The sequence below is a fragment of the Entelurus aequoreus genome, linkage group LG03 (genome assembly GCF_033978785.1).
Source record: "Entelurus aequoreus isolate RoL-2023_Sb linkage group LG03, RoL_Eaeq_v1.1, whole genome shotgun sequence".
Classification (NCBI taxonomy): domain Eukaryota; kingdom Metazoa; phylum Chordata; class Actinopteri; order Syngnathiformes; family Syngnathidae; genus Entelurus; species Entelurus aequoreus.
Window position 1 is genome coordinate 5,898,832 of NC_084733.1, and position 6,754 is coordinate 5,905,585.

A 6,754-nucleotide genomic window follows, 5' to 3' on the forward strand; every position below is an offset into this window, starting at 1 on the left:
AAACACCCGATCAACACACACAATCACTCAGCCCAAAAGACCGTTCACCTAACCCAAGGTTCATAAAGCTTATATATTTTTAAAAAGTTACGTACGTGACGCGCACTTACGGTACGGTACGTGTTATGCTAGCTCCTAGCTCCTCTGCTAGCTCCTAGCTCCATAGAACACGCCAATACAATTCAAACACATGATCAACACACACAATCACTCAGCCCAAAAGACCGTTCACCTAACCCAAGGTTCATAAAGCTTATATATTTTAAAAAAGTTACGTACATACGCAAAAAAAAGCCAAAGCTGCATACTCACAGTAGCACGTCTGCGTCTTTGTCATCCAAATCAAAGTAATCCTGGTAAGAGTCTGTGTTGTCCCAGTTCTCTACAGGCGTCTGTGTATCCAAATCAAAAGTCCTCCTGGTTAGAGTCTCTGTTATCCGAGTTCTTCCATCTTGACTGCATCTTTCGGGAATGTAAACAAAGAAGCGCCGGCTGTGTACTGTTGTGGCTGACTACGTTCGAAAAATACGTCCATTTCGCACCGACAACTTTCTTCTTTGCTTGCTTGGCTTCCTTCTCCATAATGCAATGAACATGATTGAAACAGATTCACGAACACAGATGTCCAGAATACTGTGGAATTATGAAATGAAAACAGAGCTTTTTCGTACCGGCTTCAATGTGGAAGGCATACCCGTGTTCGTCGGGCTACGTCACGCGCATACGTCATCCTCAGAGGCGTTTCGAACCGGAAGTTTAGCGGCAAATTTAAAATGTCACTTTATAAGTTAACCCGGCCGTATTGGCATGTGTTATAATGTTAAGATTTCATCATTGATATATAAACTATCAGACTGCGTGGTCGGTAGTAGTGGGTTTCAGTAGGCCTTTAATGTTGTAAATACACATCTTTATATATCTAGAAAGGGTGGTCCTAAAGAGGGAGGCATTTTTCTCAGCTCTCAAGAAGGTAACAAATACAAGAGTGTGTGTGTGTAGTGTGCGTGTCTGTGTGTGTGTGCGTGTGTGTGTTACGAGTGTGTGCGTGTGTGTGTGCGCTTGTTCCAGTTAGGAAATCAACTCTTTTTTTCTCCCCCCCCCCCTTCCCAATGAGCCTTTTCCATCCTTTCTAATAAATGTGTTTATTAGCTATGTAATGAGGAGCAGTTGTGGTTGGTTAGTCAAATGATTCAACTTCAGAGGGGTGCCAGAGGCCAGAATTGCTAATGTAGTGAATCAAATCATCAAGTTTTATTGCAGACTCCAACGTCCAAGTAGACATAGTCACATGCAGTACATAAAACAACACCAAATACAGTATAAAAGGCATTATCACATGATATTAAAATGGTGCTTGTGCATGTTCAGTAAAAGGCGTCTAATAAATAAATAAAAGCAACAATAAAAACATACATGTACAGTACAGGCCAAACGTTTGGACACACCTTCTCCTCAATTCAATGTTTTTTATTTATTTTCATGACTGTGGAGGGGGGCGTGGTCCGCGGGCCTGCCGCGGAGCGGGGTGCGGAAAGACAGGCCTCGAAGCACAGCTGGCAGGTGATTGGATTACCCAGCTGGGGCTGATCATCCAATCACCTGCCGTACTTATTAGCAGCAGCCGGTCCGAGACACGAGTGTTTGAATTTCAGCGATAGAGAGACGAGAATGAACACATGTGGAGTTATGTACTTAACACAAAAATAACTGAAAACACGTTTTATAGTCTTTCTTCAAAATAGCCACCCTTTGCTCTCATTACTGCTTTGCACACTCTCGGCATTCTCTCCATGAGCTTCAAAAGGTAGTCACCTGAAATGGTTTTCACTTCACAGGTGTGCCTTATCAGGGTTGACTAGTGGAATGTCTTGCTTTATCAGTGGGGTTGTTGGGACCATCAGCCGTGTTGGGAATGAGAAGGTGTGTCCAAACTTTTGTCCTGTACTGTATAGGGCTGCAACAACTAATCGATTAAAATCGATTATAAAAATAGTTGCCGATTAATTTAGTCATCGATTCGTTGGATCTATGTAATGCGCATGCGCAGAGGCTTTAAAAAAAATAAAAAATAAATAAAAACTTTTTTTTTTTAAATTTTTAAAAAAAAATTAATCTTTATTTATAAACTGCAACATTTACAAATAGCTGAGAAACATAAATCAAAATAAGTATGGTGCCAGTATGCTGTTTTTTGTAAATAAAATGCTGGAAAGGATAGAAATGTAGTTTGTTTCTTTTATCCGACTATTAATCGATTAATCGAAGTAATAATCGACAGATTAATCGATTATCAAATTAATCATTAGTTGCAGCCCTAGTACTGTATATATACTTAAAAAATGCGTCAGCACATTGTATAAAAGGCACAGATACAAAAAAAACCTCAAGTGTCAGGTTCAAACACCGAAGACATCTATTAAACAGACAAGAAGCAAGGAATTAAACAGAGACAGGATTCAATTAAGCTCAATGAGGAGAGCGTGTACACCTGTACTCTTGTACAGTGTCGTCCCACGCTCTGACAAGAGAATTCTACGCATTCTTTTTTTATTTGGACTTTCCCTGATTACATAGCATCAGCTGTTTCGAAAGGGAGGGGCGGTCGTAAACATCTCTTACCTTCGGTCACAAAACAGTTAAAATAAAAGATGCCTGGAGCTTGCGTCAGGTCGTGCTTCCTCTCCGCTTTGTAGATCTCGGGTCAGGACAAGATCTTCCTGTGGATCACAATAGATTAAAGAAACCGACACCTTCATGTCGCTTCCCATCGTACATCGTGGAAGTTTTACAAGCCTTTTGCTTGGTAAGATCAAAGACAGCTTGTGTCTGCTCGCCGGGAACTTATGGGAACACAACGTTGTACCTAACAGAACTACACCTAATAATAAGATCATTCTGCAGTCTACATAAAGGTCAGTTTTCTCAGGGTGGCGTGGAAGGTGTTTATTTTGGTATGGTTGAGTTTTGTTTTTTTAATAGTGTCCTTTTACTTACTACTTTAGGACATGGTGAGTTGAGCAAAACATGTGATGCACTTCAATGTTACTTTGTTCAGCATTTTTTTGGGGGGTATTTTGCCTATCGGTCACAATCCGTGATTAGTCGTGTAGTATGAGACCATAGTGAGAGTCATGAGACCATGGTGAGAGTCCTGAGACCATGGTGAGAGTCATGTGTAGTGTGAGACCATGGTGAGAGTCATGAGACCATGGTGAGAGTCATGTGTAGTATAAGACCATGGTGAGAGTCATGAGACCATGGTGAGAGTCATGTGTAGTGTGAGACCATGGTGAGAGTCATGAGACCATGGTGAAAGTCATGTGTAGTGTGACACCATGGTGAGTCATGAGACCATGGTGAAAGTCATGTGTAGTATGAGACCATGGTGAGAGTCATGAGACCATGGTGAAAGTCATGTGTAGTGTGAGACCATGGTGAGAGTCATGAGACCATGGTGAAAGTCATGTGTAGTATGAGACCATGGTGAGAGTCATGAGACCATGGTGAGAGTCATGTGTAGTATGAGACCATGGTGAGAGTCATGAGACCATGGTGAAAGTCATGTGTAGTGTGAGACCATGGTGAGAGTCCTGAGACCATGGCGAGTGTCATGTGTAATGTGAGACCATGGTGAGAGTCATGAGACCATGGTGAGAGTCATGTGTAGTGTGAGACCATGGTGAGAGTCATGAGACCATGGTGACAGTCATGTGTAGTGTGAGACCATGGTGAGAGTCCTGAGACCATGGTGAGAGTCATGTGTACTATGAGACCATGGTGAGAGTCATGTGTAGTGTGAGACCATGGTGAGAGTCCTGAGACCATGGTGAGAGTTATGTGTACTATGAGACCATGGTGAGAGTCATGTGTAGTATGAGACCATGGTGAGAGTCCTGAGACCATGGTGAGAGTCATGTGTAGTGTGAGACCATGGTGAGAGTCCTGAGACCATGGTGAGAGTCATGTGTAGTGTGAGACCATGGTGAGAGTCCTGAGACCATGGTGAGAGTCATGTGTAGTGTGAGACCATGGTGAGAGTCCTGAGACCATGGTGAGAGTCATGTGTAGTGTGAGAGTCATGTGTAGTGTGAGACAATGGTGAGAGTCATGAGACCATGGTGAGAGTCATGTGTAGTGTGAGACCATGGTGAGAGTCCTGAGACCATGGTGAGAGTCATGTGTAGTGTGAGACAATGGTGAGAGTCATGAGACCATGGTGAGAGTCATGTGTAGTGTGAGACCATGGTGAGAGTCCTGAGACCATGGTGAGATAGGGTGTGTAGTTGGAGGGTCAGCAAGTGTAGGGGGGGTGTCAGAAGGGGTAATGTGGTGCTGTGGCCTGGAACAAGTCAACCTTGGACTGTAATTACTAACCATACATCCCACTTTTGGGGTGACATCTCCCTCCTCATGGACTAATGGAGGAGAATGAAACGGGGATCTTAAAAGTCCCGGGCAAGGGGAGAGTTGGGGGAGTACTCCAAGAGATCCACGAGGTGTGCTTGGCCCTGACACATTTAGGGGGGCAATATAACCTAACCCACTCCATAATCTCTCATCCCCACACTGCAACTATACTGTAGATAGGCCTGCACTCTACTGGACACCATGCCTCCATCATGCCTCCATCATGCCTCCATCATGCCCCCATTCATGCCTCCATCATGCCCCCATTCATGCCTCCATCATGCCTCCATCATGCCTCCATCATGCCTCCATTCATGCTTCTATCATGCCTCCATTCATGCCTCCATCATGTCTCCATTCATGCTTCTATCATGCCTCCATTCATGCCTCCATCATGTCTCCATTCATGCCTCCACCCATGCCCCCATCATTCCTCCATCATGTCTCTATTCATGCCTCCACCCATGCCCCCATCATGCCTCCATCATGTCTCCATTCATGCCTCCATCATGCCTCCACCCATGCCTCCACCCATGTCTCCATTCATGCCTCCACCCATGCCTCCATCATGCCTCCATTCATGCCTCCATCATGCCTCCATTCATGCCTCCATTCATGCCTCCACCATGCCTCCATTCATGGCTCCACCCATGCATCCATCATGTCTCCATTCATGCCTCCATCATGCCTCCATCATGTCTCCATTCATGTCTCCATTCATGCCTCCACCCATGCCTCCATCATGCCTCCATCATGTCTCCTTCATGCCTCCACCCATGCAGCCATCATGCCTCCATTCATGCCTCCATTCATGTCTCCATTCTTGCCTCCATCATGCCTCCATCATGCCTCCATTCATGCCTCCATTCATGTCCCCATCATGCCTCCATTCATGCCTCCATCATGTCCCCATTCATGCCTCCATCATGTCCCCATTCATGCCTCCACCCATGCATCCATCATGCCTCCATCATGTCTCCATTCATGCCTCCATCATGCCTCCATTCTTGCCCCATCATGCCTCTATCATGTCTCCATTCATTCCTCCACCCATGCCTCCGTCATGCCTCCATTCATGCCTCCATCATGTCTCCATTCATGCCTCCACCCATGCATCCATCATGCCTCCATTCATGCCTCCATTCATGCCTCCATCATGCCTCCATTCATGCCTCCATCATGCCTCCATCATGCCTCCATCATGCCTCCATCATGCCTCCATCATGCGTCCATTCATGCCTCCATCATGCCTCCATCGTTTTTTGTCCTAAATAGGAAGAATGATTTGTCGCTGCAACGTTTGAAGTGGGTTGAAAAATGTGGAAGGAGTAGCCGCCAGAAAAAAGTGTTTGAAAAAATGGGAATTTTGGGAATTCCTGGAATTTTTTTTTAACTTCATAAAATTATATGTTGAAGGTGGAATGGTTTGAATCGGTTAAAAATGTGAGAGTTGTGGAAGTTTGAAAAAGGTTTAATTCTTTTTAATAGTAATTTAATGGAAATTTGGGAAAGGAGGGAAATTTTTGGAAAATGCGAAACATTTTGAATGTTCTGAATGAGTGGAAATGGTTGGTGCTGGAATTTAAAGTAGTGACATTTTTAATCGAGAAATGGTATTACGGAATTCCTGGAATTTCGGGAAAACCGGGAATTTATTCCAGTTAAAAAAAACTACTTTGTTTTTTGTCCTAATTAGGAAGAATGATTTGTCGCTGGAACGGTTAAAGTGGGTTTAAAAAATGTGGAAGGAGTAGCGGCTAGAAAATAGGGTTTGAAAAAATGGGAATTTTGGGAATTCCTGGAATTTTTTTTAACTTCGTAAAATGATATGTTGAAGTTGGAATGGTTTGAATCGGTTAAAAATGTGGGAGTTATGGAAGTTTGAAAAAAGGTTAAATTCTTTTCAATGGTAATTTAATGGAAATTTTTAGAATTTCGGGAAAAGAGGGACATTTTTGGAAATTGCGAAAAATGTTGAATGTTCTGAATGAGTTGAAATGGTTGGTGTTGGAATTTAAAGTAGTAACGTTTTTAATTGACCCATGGTATTACGAAATTCCTGGAGTTCTGAGAGAACCGGGAATTATTCCATTAAAAAAAAAATACTTCGTTTTTTGTCCGATTTAGGAAGAATGATTTGTCGCTGGAACGGTTGAAGTGGGTTGAAAAATGTGGAAGGAGTAGCCGCCAGAAAAAAGGGGTTGAAAAAACTGGAATTTTGGTAATTCCTGGAATTTTGGTAATTCCTGGAATTTTGGTAATTTCTGAGATTTTGGTAATTCCTTGAATTTTGGTAATTCCTGGATTTTTTTTTTTACTTCGTAAAATGATATGTTGAAGGTGGAAT

General features: G+C 43.1%; 1 protein-coding gene across 3 annotated transcripts in view; it reads left to right on the top strand.

The window, feature by feature from the left end:
• Positions 1-6,754, top strand: part of wwox (WW domain containing oxidoreductase) — a 1,010,123-nt gene that overhangs the window by 38,960 nt on the left and 964,409 nt on the right. The gene's annotated exons all lie outside the window — the stretch shown is intronic.